At 38.5% G+C, this 16,422-nt stretch overlaps 1 protein-coding gene across 8 annotated transcripts in view; it reads right to left on the bottom strand.

Annotated features, from left to right (window-relative positions):
* The window catches only part of VAV3 (vav guanine nucleotide exchange factor 3), a 395,385-nt gene that overhangs the window by 171,285 nt on the left and 207,678 nt on the right, over positions 1–16,422 (bottom strand). The gene's annotated exons all lie outside the window — the stretch shown is intronic.

The following is a 16,422-nucleotide window of genomic DNA, read 5'->3' as shown; positions in this document are numbered from 1 at the left end:
CCCACATGCCACGGAGCGGCTGGCCCCGTGAGCCACGGCCGCTGAGCCTGCGCGTCCGGAGCCTGTGCTCCGCAACGGGAGAGGCCACAACAGTGAGAGGCCCGCGTACCGCAAAAATAAAAGACATGACAAAGACTTCTCCATGTTTCCCCTCCTCCTGATTCCACATGACTGGTGTCATCACTGGGCAGGGTCTTAACCTCGCAAATGGTTTTCTGAATCAAAGGTGTCTGATACCTAAACTGAGCTTTTCTTACAGATGGTGAAAAGTAAATAGAAGTAAAGGACATAAAGTGAAGAAAAGCAGGGGAGGCAGAATGGAGTAAGCTGACAGGATCCTCAGGGTTTACTGACTTCAGACCAAATGCTGGTCATACTGGGCAGATTTCAATAGCTAATCAGAGCCTGTTTCAACTATTTCGTTATCCCACAGGAATGTTTTCAGTCAACGACAATTTTTATTGACACATTATTCCTTTTCCTTATAGTAACAAGATAACTATATTGTCCTGGGAAGGATGTACTTTTAAATAGCAATTCTGATAGACGAAGGCAAACACAAAACTCCTTTGAATTTAGGTTATTGCTGGACAAAAAAAAAAACTTTAATGAAAGATTTTAATATTATGCTATCAATATCCCTCTCTCAGAAACAAATGATGATGTGTGACAGCCTACCTTCAGGACAGTTGAAAAAAATCAATGATCTTTTTAAAATCTGAGCTCTGATATTTGCAAAGTGCTTTTGGTTCAGATGAGAAAAAGCAGTAGAGGAGTACACATTTAAATAGATAAATAAATCCATTTAAAAAAAAGAAAAAGAAGCTGCTCACAGAAGATAAACAAATCACTCCAAAGCAGATTTTATTAAACTCGACTCAGATCTGATCCTCACACGACGAGCCACAACTCTCCAGAAAGTCTCTCTGAGCTCTGATTGCAAAGGCACACAACACACATCCTTCCCACGGAGCAGTACTGACCGCTAACGGCCAGTTGGCTCACTTCAGTTTCCCCAGTTATGTCTCAGAACTGCCTTTGAAGAAGTCATTGAATAAAGTAATCAATTCTCTATGTACTAATTCTCTGGCTTCTTGTGCTTTTAATATCAAAAAGCCTTCCTCAATAAAAACGAAGAGTAATCAAGTTTCCTGGATCATACACTATCTGTGCTTTTTGATCAAGGGTTCACAGTTAATTTCTTTGGCTTTGCAAGTTGATGTGTTCTACTGAATCAGCACAGACTATCAACCTGATTTCTTTATTGAGGTTTTGAGTGTAGGCAATGCCTTCATTTATAATTAAACTAATTACACTACTTTTGAGTATTACATTATCATCATTATAATTCCACAGATGGAACAAAGCCCACTTAGTGAATTTTCCTGATGGTTTACAGGATAAGTACGCAGAATTTAAAGTACATTATCATCGTTAGGGCATGAAAGCACCAATCTTCTCAGAGGGACCACATTATCATTGTCCAGTATGCGCATTCATGCACGTTCTTGGAAACACACACATATACACATACACACACACAGAGTAATAACGGTTTAATGTAATTTGGAGAAGCAGAAGAGAACAAGCACAAGAGGAAAATGTCATAACTGTTGTGCAGAAATAAAAGAGGATGAGATTCCACTATTATTTTTGTATCACAATTAGCTTCCACACTTCCCACACCTTCTTTTGCCTTTCACAAGCCTTCAACATATTCAACAAAGAGACTGTACAGAGTCATACATAAGAGCGAATTTTCTAGTGGTGAAGGAAAAAAATAGATCACAAATATTCCTGTCTCCCTTTTAACTAGTGAATGAATTAAGTCCCAGAGAAGGAAAGAGTCTTGCCTGGGTCCCTTGGCAAAGTCAGTGGTTGGACTTGGATCCTGCCTTATCTATTTTCTCTTTGTCCAACACTCTGAATTCCACCAAAATGTCCTCTCCTTTTGGTTCCTATTCTGTTTTTAGGATGATGAATATGATCTCCAAATTAATTCTCAGAATCTTTAAACCCTCATTACTATTCATCATTAACATTATCCTCAGATGCCTTACCTTTCCTCCAAATTATTAAAAGTACTACTAAAGCATACTACTAAATTAATCATTAGGCATTTAACGTCTAAACACCTTTATGAAATCAGGTTTATTGGCAACTTTACATAAATGTGAGTTCTCACTTTCCAAATGAATTTAAAAACCAATTGCAAATAGTCTACTAATAAACAATTAAAATTAATATTTGGCTATTTCCCCCAATCAGTCAGATATTCAGATTGTCAACCTACCTAGTATATTCAAAATGGCCAGCTAGCCATATTTTAAATTAAACATAAGCCCATGGGATCTAGCCTTTGTGGGCTTTGCACGTTTAGACTTGTGTCAATATCAAGAGTCAATACAAACCTAATACTAAAACACTCAATCTCTTATGTTGAAATTTTATAAAACCAAGGCATCTCTTAAAGCATCAATACCCTTTTAGAATCATTTTTAAAACCCCAAATAAACTCAGTCTAAGGGGAGTTTCATTATAATTGAATATGGAATTGCAAGTTGGACTGTGCAACACATTAAACAATTAAACAAGCAAGAAGTTTAATTAAATTTCCAATTCACTTTGGGCTCACTCTGTCCTGCAATTATAATGTTTCATACTGGTGTCAAGTGTTCAGGAGTCAGAAGTGCCCTGATGAAAATAAATCTGCAGTGTCAGTGGTGAGCAATGTATTAATGCCAAATAAACAGTGCGATAATGGGTCCCACTGCTGATAGCCACTGGAGGATGGTTGAGTTTTCCTCTCTACCCCAAGTCCACAGGTCCCTAGATAGGGGATTTGCAGCTTTTCATGGTAAGGATATTGGGGAAAGAGGTAGACTCGCCCATTTTATGAAAAAGGAACCCGCTGATAGAAGGTTTGCCTTGGAAGAAGAAGAATAGCCAGGAATTAAAGGACTTGGGATCTAGTCTAGTTCCTCTGTTTGCTACTCCTGTGGTTTGGGGCAAGTACCTCTGTAGACAACGTTACCCCGGGTCCAAATGGATACAAATTCTGAAGCCATCCAGTACATAGACATTTAAAGAAAAAAACAAAACAAAACATAATCAGTTAATTGCTCTATCTATAAAATTGCTGAGGCTACAGGGTAATTGCTCCTGACTTCTGTGGTTCCAAATATATGGCTCTTTATTACATTGCCCTGAAGAAAAACCTTCACAAGGAGAGTCTCACGTATATGTATTATGTACATACATAAATATGTATATGTAGAAATGTGCATAGGAGAAAAACACAAAATGTCCCTCAATCAGCTGTACTGAGGAAAAGGCTTAGCACAGAACTACTTATCAACCTGCACAAGTCTAATGCCACAAGCCAAAAGAATGCTGAGCTATATAACTAGATAAAATAGTGTTTGCAAAACAAGAGACACTAATGCAAGCCTAGGGCTCAAAGTACAGAGTCATCATTGTCACCAAGCATCATTTTAATCTTGATACTTCCTATCTTGAAGGAGTTAGAACAGTTTCTAATTCATCATTCCTGGTCTCTGTGGTATGTGGAAAATCCATTAGGTTGCTCTACAGTGTTTCTTCTAGTAAATCAAAGCCCTGTAAAACAGTTTAGTTTTTTCTCAGTCTGAAAGATGTTTAGGTCATGATAATTAGAAAATGCAATTCAAACCCCGACCACAATTAAACAGGCGAGGAATAGTCTCGCCTTAGTAAACTGCGTATGACATCAGGTCTATTTTGTTATGTATGAAACACTAGTTCTAAGCCATCTAGTTTTAAAATGCATGGACAGCGACAGCTTTAATTTAAGATGCCGGTGTTCGATATGTCAAAGCTCAAATATTCTCTGAGAAGGAGCCTTAATGCATATATATTATTAATGTGCTATCAGAGAACAGATCCCTGAGTAGATTCTGACCAACGAGTCATTAGTCAAAGACTACATAAAGCAAATTTGGTGTACGATAATAGATGAGAGAATTTTATTTCTGGCTGCTCTTGCTATCCAGGGAGAAAAGAAACAAGGAAAAATACAGGAATTCTGCAGTTTAAGTTTGGAAGATAGAAAAACTGGGTTTAATAAAACATCAGGTTTATTCCTTACTAGCCACTGGGCAAGAAACTCTTTGGAGTAAAGAATGGGGAAAGCACATCATGGGACATGGACCTGGTAGGCTGAAAGGAGCATGGCTGGGATCTCAACTCCATCATGAGCTGTGTGGCTCAGGCAGGTTACTTATATCTCTGTTCCTTAGTTTTCTTATTTGTACAAACAGAGATAAGTGCCCCCCTCATGAGTTTTGGGAAGATTTACAAGACAAATATCAAAACCATATAGCATTGTGCTTGGAATAGAATGTTAATGTCAGAAAATGTTAATTCTCTTATGGGACTGATGCAAGGAAGGACTGAAAGAATAATAAATACAGAAGGTTCTTTTGTTTGTTTACTCTAACAAACTTTGTTAAATAAGACAGCATTATTTTTTATGAATTTTAAAATTTATGGAGCCCATTAATTTAGGGCATTTGTGACTTTTGAAATTACCATCCTTTTTTTTTTTTCAAAGGGCTGGCTGCTTTGTATAGACAGTGATGTTACAAATATAAAGATGTGGATTGGACTAAACAATTAAACTAAACCCATTGACCACTGGAATATTCTAATCACTTCTGAGGCAGATAATCTGAGCTCCCAAATCTCAGTGTTTCCTTGGAGAAAGATGTTTAGAAGAAAGCCCGCTATTCTAATAAGCGACAGACAGGTCAAACGCATGGTCCAGATAACTTCAAATCTGGCTCTCCCCAGGAAGAAGAAGCTATTCAATGGTAGTCCAGTTTATCCTGAAGGAGAAAAATGACAGTGTTTTCACACTGCGTTCATACCTCCAGTGACTTATGTAACACACAGCCACTGCTACCTAAGTACTGGACGAAAACACACACACATATTGATTTAGAACTCAACTTAATCCACCTTGAGAACTGGCCAGGGCTTAGTCTCAGACCCTGAGCCTTCTCCTCCCCAATTCTTTTACCTGTAAAAAGGGAATTTAAACTTTGAGACTAAAATCACATAATGCAAATGCCATCAAATCAAATAAAATCAAGTCTTTGCATAAATCACACTAGGCTCAATCCTATGATAAGGTGACCAAAAATCTTGCTATTAATTAACTTGTAAATTAAGACAATTTATTTTACTCTAAGGAAATTCTTTGAAGCCCAAATCATCCTTACTGTTAATAATATTCAATGCTGTTTATTATTTGATTCCATCAAGATAACCACCTCTTACCGCATCACTAAAAAATAAGTAGAAAGTAATTAAGTTCTAAATTATATTTTTCATCGAGTGTATGAATACACTACACATGAATACCTCTTGCTTATAAAACAAACTGATTCAAACTTTCATCTCTGGAGAACAATAGTAGGTATTCTTGCTATAAATGAGACAGCGTGGTGCAGGGGAAAAGCTCTGGACTGAGATTCAAGACCAGTCTCTTTTTCACTTACTAAGTGAAACACACACACAAAATACTTAATCTCTTCTCTCTTTTCTGACTCTATGTTAAAGATAATATCTCCCTGGCTATCTCACAAAACTCCTTAAGAATCAAATAAGGTATTATCCAAAAACACTTTGGAAACTATAAAGTACCATATAAGAGTAAAGAATTATCCCTATATGCTACCAGACTCTAAATGCTCTAACATGAAGGAATTAAAACCTGAAATCTTCCTTATAATACTCAGAATCAAAAAAAAAAAAAAATTGTCATGCACAATTCAGTCAGAAGTCCCCAAACTGATTTCTGAACACCTTGAAAATTAAAATTGTCTCATTTACCTTTTTGTGGGAATGATAGCAGCTAGCATCATACCTTGTCTATAATATTAGACTGACATTAAACATTCAATTTACCCATACCTTTATCTGATCAGATTAGCATTCTACTCAACTAGTTAACAAAAGAATTCTCCCAAAGTGTCTCTTCATTTATTCAAAGGGAAAGTATGTTTAAAACACGGACTTGGAGAAGAGCTATTCTCAAATATCTGAAGGGTTACCATATAGGGGAAAGAGTTAAGATGTCCTATTTGGGCCCAAGAAGGGACGTTAGGAAGTTATACTTGAATAGACATGTTTCAATTCATTATAAGGAAGAATTCTCTACAGTCAAAGCTAAACAAAGATGGAGCAAATAATTCCAGAGGTAGTAAGTTCCTCATCACAAGAGGCACTCAAGCACAGGCTACAATTAGAAAGAAGTTGTAGGAAAGGCTCAGGTGTTGGAATAAAGGAACATTAAACACCTCTTCAGAGTGTTTATGAGTTCATAAAACATTACAGTTTTTTAAGATCTTGATTATCACAAACTGGCATTCAGCATAAACGGGAGAAAAACCACCTTGAACAAATTAATTTTTCTGAATTACGTATCGGTGGTAAATGATATTTTTCCTAATTATTTTAAGCAAAAAATGCACATACTTAACCTACAACAGCTTACTTTTCCTAAAGTAAAAGGAAAAGCCTTCAGTGCAAATGCCTTCCTTAGATCCTCAGAGGGCCAATAACTCTTTACAAATTTGCCCAAGAGCATCGCATGCATTGGATTTTTCTATGTTCAAATGTCCAATTCCATTCTCCTCACATCAAAATAATGAGTGGTATAAACTATTTCATGTACCTTGCAATTTATCACTGTTTTGCATTGACATTATAATGCTGACTTGAAAATATAAGCCTTGTTAGAATGTAAACTCAGTGAGAGAAAAGAACTTGTCTTATTCATCATTATATTCTTAGTGCCTAGAATAGCTCCTGGGCATGTATGGAATGCTCAATACACACACACAAAAAAGAATACAGATATATAATATTCAGTCTCATTCAGTAATTGTTTCAAGTATGACTTTCTTATCTCTTCAACCAGACTGCTACTGCTTACTATCCCATGAAGAAGAAAACTGAAGTTTCTCTCATTGTTCCCATCGTAAGGATGGCCAACCTTCAACTGCAGCTTATTTTGTATTGTGTAGCCCAAAGTAACAATGCCTGTGACCTAACAATTTCTTATCAAGAAATATCTTAAAAGTAGTACCTGTGACATTAACTGTAATATTAGGTTTAGACTTATAAATTAAAGCTTGCTTACTATTATAGAATTCACTGATTATGTCATTTTCTTAGAGGAAACCATATACACAGTTGACTCACTACAACAAACGGTTCCAAAACAAACTATTCTTTGTGTTAACTTCTAAATAACCCAGACAAGCTGGAGAGAGCAGTGACCACAACTGCCCAGTTAAACTCTCCTGCTTGCACTGTTACTGTTCTCATATACGAAGAAGAAACACACACACACACACACACACACACACACACAATGGATCAAAGGCTCTGTTATAAAAGCTCAGGGACACCAACACTAATTCAGCTGAATTTTATCTGCATTTATTTTTAACCAGAGTAATGCTTGTTTGCTGATGGAAGTTTTGATATCTATCCTTCATTCTTCCTTCTGCCTATGGCTTCTCCTTCCTTATAAGCATGCTCAGGAATGCCAGAAAAATGTCAAATAGGTATTAAATATAAGCTGAAAAAAAGGAGAGAGGTTGATCTCCACTAGGCAATAACAGAACAAGAATAGTATTTAATATTTACTAATGCTTTGTCATGCGTGAAATGCTTTTGCATGTTTCTGGATCAAACAGGCTACTGAAAAACTCCATTTTATGACAGCTGTGATTTTTCTGAGCACTGTCCCGTGTCCTACTTCCTTTTATTGCTGCCAGGAAACTGTGGTTTAGTTCCCTATACTGACTTAACTGCCAATTTTGAAAGGTTATAGACAATACATGAGATTCGGGGAGAGTTGTGCTGGCTTCAACTTGGGAGATTAACGTGAATAGGTCAGTAGCATGAGGCTCAGCGCAGCCTGGGGGGCGATGGATCGTGTCAGCATGGATTTCATATCCACAAACAAATTCTTCATATTAAAAACTGGTAGTGAAACCCTTTAAAGGAGAATGAATAAAAGGTTGTTTTTAGAGTGAATAATTTCTCCCAAAAAACAAAAAAGCATGTGGGCAGACAAATTCAGAGATGCTTTATGGATTGATACTTTGGTAATTGTGCCTGTAAGGTTACCAGTTTCCAAGTAGACACTGATGGGCTTTGGACACTGAAAAAATGCCAAAGCAGATGTCACCGTAGTCAAATGTCACCCCCCACACACAGCTCATCCAGGAAGGCTCACCCTTGGACCAACTCTTGACACCACCGTAGCCTTCCTTCACCCCTTCTAACGTTCCTCAGTGTGCTCTCCAAAGAGGGAATTTCAGAATAAACAACAGGCACAAGTGTCATTACTGGTAGGAAGAAAATGCTTCAAGAGCACAAAGAGCCATCACTGACTAGAAAACTATCCTTGCTGATGTGGTCGACTGTTGAGTAGAGACAAGTTTACCATGTTGTTGCTACTGGCCTGGATTCTTGGGGTCTCATAGTGCTTTCCAATAAACCCCATAATAAAACTTAATGAAACCAGATACCTGGATGGCATTTTTGATATTCAATTGGTCAGTACAAAATAATGCCAAATACATATAATTCATCCAGGTATTTTTGTTCTGGTTTTGGTGGAGTAGAGAACATTTTGAGGCTAAATCGTCATGATGACCTAAACAGGAATTAGTGCTAGTGAGAAAATCACACTTCTACAAAAAGCCACAGCATGGCACCAGTAGAGCTGAGATCCTTCTGTGGCAACACATACTCACTACATTCCCTAGGCCTGAATCATCATCTCTCTGCTGTAAGACAAGGGTCGCTAACTACAGCCCACAGCCTATCTTACTGAAATATACCACACTCACTCATTTATGTATTACCTATGGCGGTATTCTTACTATGATAGACCTGAGTAGTTGTGACAGAGACCATAGGGTCCACAAAGCTGAAAATGTTTACTTTCTGGACCCTGTTCTAAGAGATGAAATTCACAGTCTCAACAGGTACTTATTTATATATTTGAGAAGATCCCAATGGATCTCCTAATGAAGAAAGCAAACAAGAGGAGGGAGAGGAAGGGAAAGGAAGAGGAGAGAGAAGCAGTAGTACCATTATCCTAGTAGTAGTGGCAGTAGTAGCCAGAGCAGCAGTAGTTTGGGCTTGCTATAGAATTCTCTGATTTAGCTTCATGTAGATATTGGGGGAATCTCCATCTAGGCAAAAATATAAATAAAGTCAGTCTATTTTTTTATTTATTTATGTACTTATTTATTTATTTAGCTGTGCCAGGTCTTAGCTGCAGCACACAGGTCTTCATTGCCATGTACAGGGTCTTTAGTTGCAGCATGTGAACCCTTAGTTGAGGCATGCATGTGGGATCTAGTTCCCTGACCAGGGATTGAACCTGGGCCCCCTGTATTGGGAGCATAGAGTCTTAGCCACTGGACCACCAGGAAAGTCTCATAAAGTCAGTCTTTTAAATTTGCACAATAGAATGTCAAATCTGTTGCCAAACCTTTGATATCATAAACATGGGTCTCTCATCAAACAACAACAAGGACCACTTCTCTTGAGTCACTCACCAGATTTTTTAACCCTGAATTGATGGGTAACACAACACAGCTTTATCCCTCCAAATCCCGGGATGGCTAGGGGAGGCACCCTCTCTCTGGCCTGACTAGCCACCCCCCAGAGGAGAAACAGTGAGGTCAGGTCCTGGTCCACTGCAGGGAGCAACATACGGTGGGGAGGGTCACACTCCAGGTGCCACTGAGGGTGTTAAGGAGACCAGGGAAATGGGAGAGGGAACAGGCACGTGAAATGAGTCTCCCTTGTGATGCCCATCAGTATCACAACATGTAGACAGTGATTGGACTTCAGGGGCAAAACAGAGAAGAAGCAGAGCCGCTCTTCTGAGTCTGACAGGTGGAAAAAAATTGAGCAGGTCAGGAATCGGGAGTGTGGACAGAGAGAAATATGAGGAAGTAGGTGGCTTTGAGCATCTCAGACCTTAGAACCAGTCTAAGTTCTATATCCCCTACATCTTCTAGAGGCAAGAGGTCCACGATTTGCATATTGTTCTGTAGTTTTTAGCAGAAGTATAGATTAGATCAATATTACTTGAAAGAATCTAGGTGATGTGAAAATTAGCCATCCTGCTTGGTTTTCTAAGTTCATCTAAGCATCGAGTAAGACTGCCCAAAAGAAACATACATAGATGGACAAAAAGAAACATAACCTGGAAGCATCAGGTAGGTGTCTACAAAAATGCCTTTAAAAAATTGCAACAACCTCATTTTTGAGGGATAATTTAAGAAAAATAATAATATATGACATCAACTTCTAGAACTTCAAAAAAATCTAATGCTGCTCGTGGAGAACATGTTTTTCTGCATCTCTTACTTAAGGATCCACATTATAAAGCCTTCTTATCATACTAGTGAAAGTTTCTTTCCCTCAAGGACTGTTGTATTATTTTGTGAGACAGTAAGAATTTCTTAATTCATCTTTTTTTTTTAAATTGACCTTATTGTCAGAAAACTTAGAGTAGAATTTCAGATTTATAATAAAAATATGATTATCTACTATGTGCCAGGCACTGTGCTAGGATTGATCATGCATGTGAATAGCATTGACAAGATCCCTGTCCTCCTGGTGTTTTTAGTCCACTGGGAGAATAGCCATGAAATAGACAGCTAGATCTAATGGTAATGCCCTCAATCCAAGGGCCCAGGCAGCTCGGCCTTGGGGCATTAAAGGTATACATAGGGCAACCAAATAACCAAACGGCAATTTCATTCTTTACTTAGCATTTCAAAGGACATCAAAAGGAATATAATTCAGAGTCTACAGAAATGCATTTCAAAAGTCCCTTTTCCCCTTTCCAAACCCCTCAGACCCCATAGCTATTCCAGAGCCTCACTCATACCAAAACCCAAAACTTTCTTTGCATTCCCAGACCCATGAAGCTTTCTTTTTCCCTTCTCCCAACATTATCTATGTATTCAATAGTTCAATTTAGCTTCTCTCCTAATAAGTAATAAAGAATCCTTACTCTTTTGGAGGAGAAAAGACAGGTAAAATAGAGTAGGCAAGTAATAGATTATCTTTAACAAGGAGGGGATTGTCGGGTCTCTAGAAGGCTATAAACACTAAACTTGGATAATTTTTGTCTGGCCATATAATTACAATGGTGAGAGAATACTAGGGAAGTGAGGTTACTCATTTAGCATAGTGGTCAGGAGAGATCTCTCTCACAAAGTGATATTTAAAGTCAAGATCAGTAGGATAAAGAACCAGCTACCCAAGGAGCAAGAGGAAAGACCATCTGGTAAGGAAAGCTCACGGTTGAATGCCTGAGGCCTGTGCATATTCTCCAAAAACTGAAATGCACTCAATCTAACTACGGCAAACAGGTGTGTGATGTGGCTGAAGAGATGGGTGGGATAAAACCATGCAGGGCCTTCTGAGGTCCTGGTAAGAATTTTGATATTATACGGAGTGCAGTAAATAGCCAACAAAGGGTCTTAAGTAGGGCAGGACACAGCAGATCACCCTGGATGCTTCTGGAAGAATGGAGGGGGCAGGGAATGCAGAAGCTAATCAGAGATGTGGAAGGCTTAAACCAGGGAGGTGAGGGTGAAGATTACAAGCAAGTGGTCAGATTTAATCTGCAGAGATTGGTGAGAAACTGATTCCATGTGGAGGGAAAAGGCAAATCTTGGCCCTCCATCTAATTACACTTGAATAGATGGGATTGGGAGGAAGAGACTATTTTCATAGAAATATCAAGAGTTCAGTCTTGAAATACAATCCACTATATATTAACTGAACGCTATTATATTTAGAAGCTACAGTAATTAAATTCAATTGCAATAGCTCCCTCAGTGCTATATAGCCAGGGCTTCCAACAGTGTCTGGCAACAAAGCAAATGCTTAGTAAATATTGGGAGAATAAATGCAATTTCCTCTGATAATTACCCTTCTGGTATTCAGAATCTCTGAGAAATACCTTTAGATTAAAACAAATTATATTGGATAAAATATAATTTTATATTTTAAATGTGAAAAACATACTCTTTGCTTTCATATTCAAACTCCAGGAGGCAAATTTCAAGAAAACGTTCTTATCTAGTGGAGCCTGAGTCTGCGGAGAATGCTTTGAAACATTGTTCTGTTTGACCTCTGATTATTTAAATTTTTCTTTTTAATTCTGTGGCATGTGTGCTTTCCATGGTGAGTGACCTCAAATTCCTTCTGTTAGTAAATGGGGAATAAATTAGAAAGATACACTGTGGCTCAGATGAAACGTGATTTGTGAAGTTTCATGGCTGCATTCCCGCCCCTGCCTCACCCCACTTGGAGAGCGCTTCTTTTCAGGGGTTCATCCTAGGGAACGAAGCTCAGGGGCTGCCCCTCCAGATGACAAAGCAGCCTGGTCCCAGAGCCCCTCCCCCAGCTCTAGAATTTCCATACCCCCTTTTCCTTGTCTTCTCCCCATTCCCACTAGTCTTAGCAGCTAACAATATATGCTGGGCTCGTATTTTAGCAGACGTTAATGGTCTCTATGCTATTTTTCCTTAGGTAAGCCATGTGGCACTGTTCCTGGCGTGTGGCACACAGTGAAGAAATCTTGGTGTGGTAATAATGGTATATGCATCTTCAAGGGGGCTTTCTTTATTCAAGGGAGTAAATATAAAATGTTAGAATTTCAAGAATTGGGTGAAGTCAGTCAGAAGAAATTCCAGGCAAAAGGGCCTTTCAGTTCCCTTCAATAAATACTACAGAGGCTGGTTCAAAACCTGCCCCTTGCTACCATACGCAATGCTTTTCTGCCCCTGTTCTACTTTTTCTTCCTCTAACTTTTCCTTTTAAAAATCTTATTATTCTATTACTCAATTTCTTTATTTTACCCAACTCTGACTTATTTCTAGAAAACTTAAGGACACTGTCTGATCCTCCAGGTCCTAGTCACAGTGAAAAAAAGAAAAAAAGAAACCTGATTTCAGTTTTAGATAACAGGATTTGAGTCCAGGTGCTTATTTTAGCCCCTTCCTGGTTAAAAAAATTGCTGGGAACTAAAATCCTGAACTCTATTGTAAATGTTATAGCACTGAACTCGTACAAATGTGCTGAAATACTCCTGCCATTGCTAGTTTCCTGAGCTATAAAATGGGTATGACGTGTTTATCAATTTAAATCTGACAGGAGAAAACATTAAAAACACTTGATTTAAGGGATTTGGGGGAAACACATCCATAGCTTCCTAACAATATTTTGAACATTGCTATGGGCAACGTTCACATCCACACTTTCCAACATCATTATGAAAACTAGCCTAAGCTAATAAAATAACATTTGCCATCCTATTTCACAGATAACTAAATGGAATTGTGGGAAACAGGGACAAAAAGCCCTTCTGAAAATAAATAAGAATAAATAATGTGTATCAATTAGGCTTTTAAAGATATAAATATATTATTTAGAGTGGGAGCCCCAGAACTATAGCTCTTGAACATTATTTGGCTCAAAGACTGTTCAAACAACCTCAGAGCAATCAGTCCTGCTACCACTTCTTCTCACAGGGAAAAAAGAAAAGAAGACATCCTTCTTCCTCCCCTATCCAAGTGGGTCACTGCTGCTTTTCTCTCTGTGAAGCCTTTCTTCCGGAGGTTTGCCAAGTTTATGTGATCCAATGCAGATAATGCTGGAAGTGGCTATGGCCAACGAAGGTCAGAGAATAGGGCTACTGAGTGGGGATGGGGGTGTGCTTGGGAAGGACAGAGGCTGAGATTTAGGTCACCTCTGGGGAGATTTGAGTTTACCGGATACTTACTGTTTATTGGTATTCATGCTTTTCTATGGTCCATTATAACAGTCTAAATTAAGAGCAGTATTCTAAACTCCTTAAAGGTGATTTGCAAATTTTTTAAAATAAAAATGATCCAACCATCCTATAAACAGCAGAATTGCCATCTTCTGTAAATAGAACTGGCAAGCATTTCGTCAGTCTTAAAATATCACCTCCCTTGATTTCCTGCCCCCCTCCCACCAATGCCTCCCTTTCCTTTTCAAAGGTCCTTAAAGCGACACTCCAGAATGCTCTAGGGGGACCCACAGGGCCCCTGTTAATGCCAAAGAGACTGGAAGAAGCTGGTCTGTGGCGAGACACAAGGCTTACTGTTTATCATGTATTGTCATGAATGCTGCAGGATTTCTCAGTCTTCTTTTTCTCTATGGCTTATAGACTAAGAGTACTTGAACTTTAAATAGTGGATAAAATAGCAAAATTTGAGCCATAGGCAAAGTCTTAAGCTTCAGGACTTAGATTATTCTACTTTCCTGAGCACAAGACAAGCAAGACCTGTCTTAGAAAGCTGGAAGCAGGACTTTCCTGCATAACAAGCTTCAAAAGAGAAAGGAAGAAATAAAATAATGGGATATTCTGATGCTCGAATAAAATCCGACTTTTATTTTGCCTAATTTTAATTTACATGCCATACATGGCATAATCCCTGCTTAAAGAAGCCCTCAACTTTGACTTTGAGCAATTCTCAAAAACGGGTACTTCCACCCTCTCACCATCTGCATGGGCAAGTCAGTGGAACTCTAAAATACAAACAGAGTTTAATGGATGTTTAATGACATTGTTGAGGTGCTTGGATAAGGCTCAAAGATGAAGAACCCCACCCAGTTTCCCTGTGTGTGGTACAGCCATCTTTCCTGTGATGGAACAATTTAAAGCTACCCATACTCTTCCCTTATCTATATACCTATAAGGCAGCGACTGATAGCTGCATACAGCTACCCATTTCTCCTTTCTTCCATAATAGGAGAACCTTGATTCGTAGCCAAGCATATTCCTGCCCAGAATGAAGATGGCATTTCTTGGCTCCCTTGTCAGATGTGGCCACATGACTAAGTTCTGGTCAGTATTATGTAACAGAAGTTGTAGCATTTCTGCAAAGAATCCTTAAAAATGAGGATCACCTTCTGCTGCCTAGAATGTAGATTATATAGCTAGAGCTCCAGCAGCTATCTCGGACAACATGTGACCAACCTTGAGGACAGAAGCCAGGCTGACAATGGCAGAGCAGGAAGATCTGAGCCTGGGTTCCTGGCAATACCCCAGAGAGCCCAACCCACCCCTTGTCTACCTACCCCAGATTCTCTTCCATGAGAAAGAGAGATAAGCATCGATTTTGTTGAGTCTCTTACATCCAGAGTTTAGCTGTTTGATTTATGGCAAGTGAACAGACAATTAAGTGATGTGCCTATCAATACAGTCCAAGGAGCCCACCTACTCTGGACAACAAATTTAACTTCCCTCCTCAGCAGAAATTCCTTCACTCACGTAAGGATCATATGAACAGAACCCGTAAGAAAATACCAGCCCAGCATCCTTCCCACAAGAGCAAAGGTGTGAGATCAGCTCTGCCTTTGCATATTATCAGCAACCCCAGCATCCTGTCACTCCAATCCCAACTGCTCAAGTCCAAATATTGCCCATCACTTGAAACCTCACTACAACAGCACACTAGGTTTATGATGTAGCCCACAATTCATCAGAGACTGGGTGGGCGGAGGTCACCAACTTCTTCACTTGTGACCCAAACCAAAAAGGTCCCTGTAGAATAGCCATTTTATGGATGCATACAACTACTAAGGTCTTTTAATTATTATAATCAATAACAATAAATTTTAAAAACTACAATAGTATACTGGAAGATGTCCTCTGAATTTATAAGTCCCTATAGGTATATTAGGATCCTAAATACAAAACAATATTAATAATAGTGATAACAACAGATACCTCTTACAATTCAATACCATATCATTGCTGTTGTACTATCTGGCCACCATTCTGCTTGACACATATATCTGGAATTCAAAATATCATTATCCCTGTTTTAGAGGAGGAAACTGAGGCTCTGAGAGGTTAAACAAATTGGCTAAGACTATGCAGCCAGTCCATGGCAGGGGTTATTGCTGAACCCAGAATTGTCTATAAGCTTAAAACTATTTTAGCTGCACAATCGTATGTCTCAAAGTGTTAGAGAAAATAATCTAAGGAAAATCTCTATTTTTCTCCCCTCAGAACTACAATAAAATATTCTAATCCTATTTCCATTTTATATTAACATGAGCATTTCCAAAAACAAAACAAAGGAGAAAGCAAACAAAAAATCTGATAGAATTTGTCTGCAAAAGGTAAATAATGCTAGAATACATACGAAGCAAATCACAGAAGTGTTTTTTCTTAATTTCACCTTTTGCTAACAGTTTCAATTTCAGGGTGACCTATATGCTTCCATAACAAGGGTCATTATACACTTTTTAATCCATGAACCTCAAAACTGAAAAGAAACTCCTATA

Source organism: Orcinus orca, chromosome 1 (genome assembly GCF_937001465.1).
Source record: "Orcinus orca chromosome 1, mOrcOrc1.1, whole genome shotgun sequence".
NCBI lineage: Eukaryota > Metazoa > Chordata > Mammalia > Artiodactyla > Delphinidae > Orcinus > Orcinus orca.
This window is presented reverse-complemented; position numbering and strand designations above follow the sequence as displayed.